Here is a 10573-nt window from a genome sequence, read left to right as displayed (position 1 = left end):
GGAGTGTGAAGAGGAGCTGGATGATGAAGTATACTGTAACAGTAAGACTGAGATGAAATTGAAAGGAACTAATCAACCCTTTGCAAACAAAATATTCAGCTAGAGCTTATTGGCACAAACACACAACTGGAGGTATTTCATGTTTCCTGGATATAGCTGGTGCACATGTTTAGTATGCAGTTGGGGTACAGCAGGTACCTGTCAGGCTCACTGCATGCATTCTGCATGGTCAGGGCTTCTGTCCAGATGGCAACAGGACAGGCTCTACCCTCAAGCCTAATAGGATTCAAGAAGGGACTAAGACTTACAGGAATGGCAAGCATGGCTGGAGCGATCATGGCCTCCGTGAAGAGCTGTGGCACAGACCTGACACCTGGCTTCAGGCAAAAGGGGAAGAGCTGTCCCCTGGGGACAAATTACCCCAAGGCAAATCACTCCAAGATCATGGGGCTCTTGCCCTCGGACAGCTAGGGTTGACCACCATTGGAGAGATACCAAGCTGGTCCAGGCTTGAGATGGAGTATTTCTGCCTATCTGTATTTCTTTCTGGGCAATCAATTAAAATTTGAAGGTCTACGTGCTGTTGAGATACTGCAGTGTAGTTCTCTGCCTGAAGGTCACATCTCTCCTTTTCGCCAATTTTACAGTGGGGCCAACAAGACTCCTGCCTTACCTAAAAGCATGTTACAGTCCTTTGTTGGGAGGTATTATATTCATGTAAGGGGCTACTGCACAAACCACCATCGTGCCTGACCAAGCTGTGCCAGTGGACTTTGACCATACCACGAGATGTTCTGTGTAGAATGAATAGTGCTGCTTTGTTTTTAATTATTAAGCAGTACATGTAATCTTAACTCCATGACCCACAAAAGGCATTTCTAAAGGGCAAGCTGTAATTGCACTGGAGCCATAAAAATGGGGACTTTGAAGCTTTTGGAAGGAAAAGTCTGTTTCTGAGGGCAGGCAGTGCCCAAAGGCTGGCCACTGAGCAGAGCGGGTACAAGGTGTCCCAGTAGCACAGGGCAGTGATGGAAATGAAGAGACAACATTGGAATATGGAGTCAAAGTCACTGCCAAATCCGAGTGTCCACCAGTCCTCGCTCACCCCCTCTCCAGTCCTGCAACCCCACCAGGACACTCAATTAAAACAATGGGATTTCAAAATTTGCAAACCTTAAGTCTTTCTTTATTTTCTTTGTGAATTTTCAGGCTGATATTTCAAGCTTTCTGCCCAAAGATGGAGGGCTGTGGAGATTTTTCTCCCAACATTAGTTCTGCTGGACTGGCTGAGTGCAACTCTGTGCTCCAATGTGGAAGAGGAGTGAAAAGCTGGAGTTTCCAACAGGTATGATGTTTACATCCACATTCAGAAAAGCTAAGGGCAACCCCCCCCCCGCCCTTTGTTACTATTTACAGTGCCACAGTACTGAGGGGAGGAAGGTCAGGTCCCCAGGGTGCTGGCTGCTGCGTGACCAGGAGAGCAGGACTTGTCTGCTTAGAAAAAGAAGAACCTCTGCAGTGCCCAGGGGGAGTGATCTGTCTGTGTTCAGCCTGGGGCTCTGTAGCCAAAACTTTATCTGAACCTCAGCCTCCTGAAGCCCAGCCCGCTAGCTCCTCTTCCCCTTGCGTACCAGAGCGTTGCTGCTCTATAATCCCCATACTGCTGTGAGCCAGACTTTTCCCATAAGCAACACTTCTTTCTGGCATCCAGGAGCTCGAGTTATGATCCTGTCCCAAGGGTTGGGGCTTGGCAAGAAGCCAGCAATTGCCGGGTAGTTCTTCTGCACCTCACTTTCTGCGCGCGCGCTCCTGCACACACCCGCGCATCCCATGTCACCTTCCTCAAAAATAGTTGCAGTGCTGTGCTGAAAAAGAAAGGGAAAAAGATGATCTTTATTTTTTGTCTTCCCTGCTCAGGGAGCAGCTCCTTGCGGAATGAAATGCTAACGAGCACCTTTGCCTTTCCTTCCTGCTATGTCTTACACTGGATTAGACCTGAAAAGCAGTATCACCAAGCTTGAAGTTCAATTTATCAATGCAGTCAGGATTGATTTGTTACACTACCTATTCTGGGGAAATGAATGTCTCCATCGCGCTCCCTTCCAATGCAGGCAGACCTTTGTTTTGCTCAGATCAGCTATGTAATGTAGGAAGCTGACGTTCCACAGATAAAGGAAAAAGCCTGCAAAATCCTGACTAATTCTACCCAGCCTGGCAATGCCAGACACTGATGCCACTTGCAAAGCACCTGCCTGGCGTTATGGTGGCTGCAGATACTGGGCAGAAGAAGTGCTCCCCACCTGGGCTTATCTCCTATATTTTTTGTTGTTGAAGAAGTGGTGGAAAGTACCATTATTGGAGCTCAAATTCCAAGGACCAAATTCCAAATAGTAAGAGTCAGGTTGAAAACAAAGTTGGGTTTTGTACAAATTTTCAGCTGTTTTGCAAGACAATGGAAATGGACTTTTCTACTGCTGTTGAGGAGGAGAATTTTACTCATAATCTAGCACAGGGGATCTCCGTTAAGAAAGCATGCAATTAAAAGTCCAGTTTTCTCCTGAAGCTCATGTTGATGGAATGTTTGCAGTGAACCATGTACAAATGTGGGAATTATATTTTCAGATTCAAAAGACCCAGAATGTGGATTGCTATGAAGAGTCATATTTTTAGAAGACCCATTTTTTGCTAACAAGTGCTGTATGCATCTCATGCAGAGGGAAGGGGTTAAGAGCTGAACACCCTGTGGAAACTTGTGGAGATCCTCACGCTCCTGCAAACGTGGCTACAAGAAGGATGTCTATAGCTGGTGCTCATTAAGCGAGACGAAATGAAAGAGGTAGTTACTCTAAAGTAGTTTTTTTTCCTCAGGTAAAAGCAGGATTTCTTTCTCATAAATACACTGCAGCTAGACATAAACCACTTATTGCTTGAAAGCAGCTCTGCGCTGCTGAAGAGCTGGAGCTCATGAGTGAGAAATTGGATCTTAAGCAACCCTGACCCAGGTGCTTTCAGCCTGGCTGCTGGCAGCAGTAACACTGCTTTTTGCCTTTTCTGAGGCTGCAGAAGACTCCTGCCTCTGCAGCTAAACGCTGAGTTTCCAGAGGATGTGAGCAGTGGGGTTATGTCTGAGAGCGCCTCGTTACCACTGTCTCTCCCATCCTGCTGCCCCCTTCAAAACCAAAGCGTTAGCTCTGCATACCGCACCAGAAAATGGGGCCATGTTTGCTCTGGGAGTTTCTAGATGCAGCCCCCTATTAGCATGTTTTCCCCAAAAATGGAGCAGGAGATGCAGAGCTTTGGAGGACACAACGAGCATGTCCCTTCCAGAGAAAGGGTCACAGAAATGGCCACGGGCCATTCTGGATGCAGTGAATATCTTGAAGGGCTGCACATCTCTCGGCATGAGATTTCAAGTTGCCTTCTCTGTAACTTGGGTGTTTATTGTCATATGATTATCCCCTGACCAACATTAGCTCCAGTTGTTCCTTAGCTCCAGCTCTGCAGGCTGATGTCTGAAGTTGCGCAGGAACCGGCTCACGTCGGAACGTGTCACAGCACCAGGGTCTGACCGCATCCGTGAGAGTGATGGGACAGGCCATTGGAGATCTTATTTTAACTCAGAGCCATGCTTGTCACAGACCCCTTTTCTGAAACCCAGGCGATGCCCTTGGTGAGCACATCTGTTGTCGCCAACTTCTACCAGAATTGTGCTACCTGCCTTACGGTGATACTGGAAAAATGTTGGCCTGATGTTAAGAAGCTCATCCTTGGGAACTGTGGAGAACCATGACTCCTGGCCTCCCAATGCTTATCGGGCAAATACAGACAACAGAAATAACCCTATGTATGTCCAAAGTAGTTTGATCTGAAAGGCTCATGATTTTTGAACAGCTGAGATGAGCATTACTGAGACCTCAGTTTCCACTTCAGCCTGCTCTTCTACTTGTGCAGGGCAGAGTACAGACGCAAGGCTTGGGCACTTCACAGCCTCCACTGTCTGGATCAATATTTTCCAATGTGCTCAAGTTTCCAAGAGTTTAAACCGCTGAGTTTTGCAGAACTTTAATTGTATAAAATACAAAAAAGAAAGGCATACTCTATCAAACTAACACATAGCTAAGCACGTAAAGAATTTAGGGGATGAATGAACAGAAAATAATTCATATGCTGCAAGAATAAATTGCTGAGTCCAGTGGAAGGAACCCCTATTTCTTCTTCATCTTTTTTTTTTTTTTAATGGTGCACAAGTACTTGGAAATAAAACATTGCAGGAGAAATTTGGTGGAAAGGCCATGTGGGGGTGCCATTCCTCAACACTACTCTTTACATTACTTAAAATGTTGCAATAAATTTGAAGAACATCAAAGAACTTCTCTCAACTCTGACCACCTGAAACAGCTGAAGGAAGCTGAGAAGTCCACATCGCCTTGCTGAATTAAGGTGCCAAAACCTGAGCGACAAACACAGCTGTCACTGGAGAGCGTACCGTGACAGGAAATCAAGCCCTTCCTGCTGCGAGGCAGACATTCATCCTTTCTCAAATTATTTAAAGCGACTAGAGGCAACAGATCCTCAGGTGGCTCACACTGTTGCATACGCATAAAAGTTAGGATCAGCTGAGTGTGTTTCTCCTTGATGACTTGGTATGTAGAATCATAGAATAGTTTGGGTTGGAAGGGACCTTTAAAGGTCATCTAGTCCAACCCTCCTGCAAGGAGCAGGGACTTCTTCAGCTAGGTCAGGTTGCTCAGAGCCCCGTCCAACCTGACCTTGAACGTTTCCAGGGATGGGGCATGTACCACCTCTCTGGGCAACCTGTTCCAGTGTCTCACCGCCCTCATCGTAAAAAGCTTCTTATATCTAGTCTGAATCTACCCTCTTTTAGTTTAAAAACATTACCCCTTGTCCTATCACTACAGGCCCTATTAAAAAGTCTGTCCCCATCTTTTTTACAAGCCCCCTTTAAGTACTGAAAGGCTGCAATAAGGTCTCCCCGGAGCCTTCTCTTCTTTAGGCTGAACAATCCCAACTCTCTCAGCCTTTCCTCATAGGAGAGGTGTTCCATCCCTCTGGTCATTTTTGTGTCCCTCCTCTGGACCTGCTCCAACAGGTCCGTGTCTTTCCTGTGCTGAGGACCCCAGAGCTGAACGCAGTACTGCAGGTGGGGTCTCACCAGGGTGGAGGAGAGGGGCAGAACCCCCTCCCTCGACCTGCTGGCCACGCTGCTTTTGATGCAGCCCAGGATACGGTTGGTCATATAAGAAGAGCTGCCTCTAGTTAACAGGTTCTTGAGGGCAAAGCCTAGTGAGAAGGTCTCCTGATTGTTGGTAAAGCTGCTTTTCTAAGAGGCTGTGCTGGGTGCTTGTGCCTTTCCCAGCATGGGTCCAGGAGCTGAGCTGGCTGTTTTGCAGGGGTGAGTGGCAGGGTGAAGGTCCTGCAGCGTCAGCTAAGGCTGCCTTTCTGCTTTTCGTGTTAAGTCGGTGTTTCTCCCTTGCTGAATGACCCTGAGCTTGGGATTGCTGTGGTGAGGGATGAGGCTGTCCCGATGTTAATAGCAGGTCGTTGCAATGCGATCAACCCCTTCTGCATTGCTCAGCTAGCAGGGTGAAGGTACCCCAAGGGTGAGCACGCCAGGGGGTGGCACAGAGGGTGGGAGGTGGGCACACGGCGTCTCCATCAGTAGCCCAGCTCCTGGGGGCTGCAAGGCTGTGCTAGCCTGCCCGGACATACTATTGCCCCCCAAAACTGAGGATACTCCTGGCTACTTCTGGGCTGTGCAGGGCAGAGCCAGCCTGGGACCTGAGCCCCTCCTTGCATCCAGCACGTGGGGGAAGAAAATGAAGCAATCCATCCTCCCAGGTCAGGCTTTTTGTACAGCTCTTCAAACCTAGAAACCGCTCCTCTTTCTCCTGCCACTAGGCTCAGCTTGCTGAAACAAAGATTAAAAGCCTGAATTCCTGTAAAGGTACTTTAATGGCAGCCAAAACAGGCTCCCTAGAGAGGATTAACTGTCCCCTGGACTGAGGGGAGTTTGAGCTTTAGCAAAATGGACTGGTGAGAAAAATATAGCTAGTCCTGCAAAAATGAATTTGATAAAGGTGCGCAGGGCATAGTGAAGGCATGAGACGCTGGTTAAGTTTTAGCTTTTATGTATAGCTGAGTTCTAGGTCTTTAGACAAGACTTAATCTTTTCTATAAACAAATAACACATTCATTTACATGAATAATCCACATTTCTTATGCAAATCATTTCCCTGCTGCTGTTGCTACTGAGAATAATATTCAGTATAATTACCACATTTATTTAGTGAATCTATTTACACAGGGTAGCTCTCTGTCCATGAATGCTCTTCACCAGAGAGGCCCAAAGAGCAACAGGGGAGCCCAAGCTGCCAGTCATGTGCACCCTCCGCTTTCTATTTTTGTTCTGATAAAGCATTTTGGGACCGTTTGAGATGTCTCGGCAAGAGCAGAAGCATGTCAGCATCCTGCCTCCGTCCCAGGGAGAGCACCTGCTGCTAATGGAAGGCAGCTCTCCCCTGCTCGCTAGCCTGCTGTTTGAGCTCCAGCTAACTATAATGAGGCAAGGCACTTTGAATAATAACTTTCCTTTGGGTATAAGGCTATCTTAATTTTTTGTGTGTTTAAGTTGGTAATTGCCATAGAGTTTGAAAATCTTCCAGGTTTTACCACTCTTAATTATGTTCTCATGCATATGCATCGTCTGCTTGTGCGCTCATTACTGCAAGGAGATCAGAACCTGAAACTTTGGAGCTGTTTCCTCCAATTATCTCCCAAATGCAGAATTTCCTGCGAAATACCTCTCCTGTGTGGGATAGCCTAAGCTGTTTGGAGCACATCTTGCTGTCCAGAGCACATTTTGCTCTGTGCGGTTAAATCAAGACACGTTTCTTCCCTCGTGTGTCTCGCCTGGGTTGCTCCTACCTGGGATGTCCCCTTGCTGTAGCGCCAGCTGTTGAAATGCTTGTTCAGGGGAAGTTATTATGGTGTCCTAATGGAAAATATTTCAACTTTCTAGGACCCTGATTGCCTCTTTACCTGCTCTGTTTGCATCTATTGATCGTTCTGGTTCAACAAGAGCCTCTGGGACTAACAAATTCTAACAGGTTTGAATGCATTAATGAGGTGTTATGCAGGGAAGGAAAAATAATGCTGTTGGGCTTCTAACTTGTTCTTGCTCAATAACAGCAAAACAAATGTGTGCAATTAAACATTACTTTGTTTTCTAAACAGCAGCCTTGAAATTTTGTCCTGCTAGTGGGGAAATCAAGCTGCTGCTTTGCTTTCTAACCAACAGCAATGATTTGGTGATGGGAAATGAGATGTTAATCCACCTGAGCACATTCAGGGTAGAATATCGTTCCCTGGTAGGTAGGCAGGCAGGATTTGTAGCACCGTGTGTGTTTTCCTGTAGGAGATCACAGTGGATCCCATGAAAAGATCGATGTAGAGCACGTGTAGATCTTGACGTTATGCACTCTCTTTGCACAGAGTAACCTCTTGCTTTTAATTCTTTTTCAAGGAGATGCAATGTTAGTTGTTAGCCCCTTGGAGCTTTTGCGTTGAGAGCAGGAGATTGCCTCATCAAATATAAATCACTCCATCTTTATACTTAAAGCGTTGGATTGTATATGGAAGAAATGTCTATTCCTAGACTCTTCACCTAAATAATGGGATTGAAAGCTTAAGAAGTTAGGTGGCGTGTGGCTCACTCTCTTCAGTTTTTGGATCCCTCAGGAGAGGGGAGGGATGAACAGTCAAGAATGTTTTCTATGAAAAATTTTCTAGGAGGAAGATGAGGGTAAAACTTTTCATCCAGCTGCGAAAACGCTCCTTCCCACAAAACGCCTGGTGCAATATTACATATTGCCAGCTGTGTTAATAGATGCCTAAATCCCAGCTGGCATCAGGCCACGCTTATCACAGAAGTAGAGCTTTGGCTCTGGAGTCTGCTTAACACCTGCACACAAAAGGGCAGAGGCATTAAAGGTGCTTTAAGGACAAAGCTTTATTTTGGCTAATGTGTTCTCTCACCCATCATCTGACTTGTTTTTTATTCTGCTGAGTGTCACCTGTCCAAACCACAATTATGGGCTTGAATGTGTCTGAGGGACATAGTCCTGCAGCTGGCTAAAAGGACTGATTTAGCATACTCAAAGTAACAAAAAGGGCTTGGTCTGAATTCTGGCAGGGTTCTCCGCTTTCTTAGAGATGGATGGGGGGTGCGTGCCCATGCATGCGTGCACACAGGAGCACATCTCCTTGGGAGGCAGCTGAGCAGCAATGCTTCCCCTGTAGCATTACAGCAGCACAGGGTGCCCAGGACCTTACAGGCTCAGGTGCTACTGGTGACGAGTCATCTGCCCTGTGCTGTGTTTGCTTGTTTGTGCTGGTGTTTGTTGTGATTGTTTGCTGCAACTTGGCCCTTAAAGCTATCTGCTGCCTTTTGTCTCAAAAGCTTTTTGTGGCCATTTGCAGCGGCTGCCGCTGGTTGCTGATGCAGTGACCTGGTTCCAGACAGCTTCCCCCTGGCCAAAACACTGAAAACAGGCTGTGGGATCAGCAGCCATCACTTATCCATGGGCTTTTCCCAGAAAATGCCTGTGTTGGGGAGCATCAGGAGAGACTATCAACCACCAGAGGCATCTGGAGACAGACAGGACCCAGAGGACTTAACTCTATTGTGGCAATAAGCTACACAAAAGCAGGGCTGGTCAAAAGCAACCAGTGAACAGCACTGGAGGTGGTCACAGTGGAAGAGCACTGCCCAAGGGATCACTTCTTGTGCTCCCTAAAATGTCCCCCAGCCACATGCTGAAGTCAATGTGTCTGCCTTCAAATCTCCCATTGCTCTGGCCCTTGATCCCACACCTGCTTGTACTGGCACCATTGGGCACCTGGAAATGCTGGGAGCTAGTAAAAAGGCTGCATCTAATCCAGAAAAACTTGCGCTCCGGCAAATGGAGACAAAGACTGTGGAGAATGTCAATTAAACACAAGTGCAAGTGGGTGGCCATTTGATTGCAGTTGGTAAAGATGCAAGATATAATACCTTGTCGTAGGCAAGAATTCTTTCACTCTCCTCCAGTCTCGCTATGGAGAAGTCTTTGCATTTGTCCCAGTGGCGAGGGAGCTCAGCACTACCTCATGCATCGGTGCCACACGAGCTAGGCTGAAGGTGAATGCAGGTGAATGTCTGGATGTGTGCTGGTGCCCATCTACTCAGGGAACAGCTTGTGTTCATGCAGCTGACTTGTGAGAACTTCAATTAACAAATACTATTAAAGTATCTCTCCTCTTTATTTTATTTTTTTTATGCATAGCGTTTCCTGACAGCTTAAACCTTTAATTAACTGGAGATGCCATCGTGGAAAGTTTGCTAGAGAAGAATGCTTGCAGTTTAATTAAAAACCAAAAAAATCCTTTACGGTTACTGAAAAAGATCTGCTTGCAACACCAATAGTGGCAAAAAGCCTGCAGCAATTCCTCCATTTCCCTTTCTGATTGAAGCAGTAGGTGAGGAGGTGCAGAGCGATATCATCGCCCGAGTGGAGAAGGTGAGAGCTTCACGTTTGACCCTCCAGTTAGGCTGCAGATGTAGGACAAGCTACAGTTCTGTTACCTCAGTGAGGGAAGAGAGACAGCCAACTCTAAAGCTTTTAATTTTTAAAGAACTTAAAATTTTCCTGGTATTAGGCCAGAGCTGTCTCTAACGTTTGTGGTCTTCTCTGAGGGCACACAGGGAGAACATTGTGGGTTTTTTTTTTGCTTCCCATTACAGCACGAAAGCAAAGGTAGAGCTTACCTGCCACAAAAACGTGGGATAATGTTCATAGTATCTTCAGCAGCCGTCATGGAAGCTGCTTTTTGAGATGGTAGGGTACTGCCTGATGCGGCAGAGAGTCCTCGCTGCCGTTCAGAGCCCTGAGGGCTGTGTGCGATGGTAGCTGCAGCTAGGAACCACCAGCTCCGCACACGCTTGCACCCTTGCGGCAACGTGCCGTGGGGCCAAGGCACGGCGGTGACGAGTGCCGCGGAGCCGGTGGAGCCCCACGGCAAAGCCACGATCTCTCCTTGCTCCCGTGCAAAGGACTTGCTGGCTTCTCCCCTTCTTCTGGCAAAGCCACGATCTCTCCTTGCTCCCGTGCAAAGGACTTGCTGGCTTCTCCCCTTCTTCTGCCCACGTTGACTGGATTAGGAACAGACCATGCGACCTGGAGGCTTTTGAACAGCTGCAGATCCAAAAAGGGATTTTTGTTCCTGTATTAAATATAAACCTGAAAGAGGCACCGACACGACTGTTTGCATTCAAAGCACAGCTCCACCCCTAGACAAGTAGCAAATGGTTTCTGAGTCATCCCGGGGGAGCAGGTCGGGGCTGTTGGGACGGTGCCTGGGCCAGGGGCAAGCGTTGGCTTGCTCTCCTGGGGGCCCCGCACCTCGGCTGGCACCCCGGCTGCTGGGTGGCGAGGGACAGCTGGGCTTCTTGTGAAACACGCCAACGCTCGGCACTTGCCAAAACAGCTATTTGGGAGCAGCTCGATGTGCTCTC

This window comes from Buteo buteo, chromosome 12, assembly GCF_964188355.1.
Source record: "Buteo buteo chromosome 12, bButBut1.hap1.1, whole genome shotgun sequence".
Taxonomy (NCBI): Eukaryota; Metazoa; Chordata; class Aves; order Accipitriformes; family Accipitridae; genus Buteo; species Buteo buteo.
Note: the sequence above shows the minus strand (reverse complement) of the source record.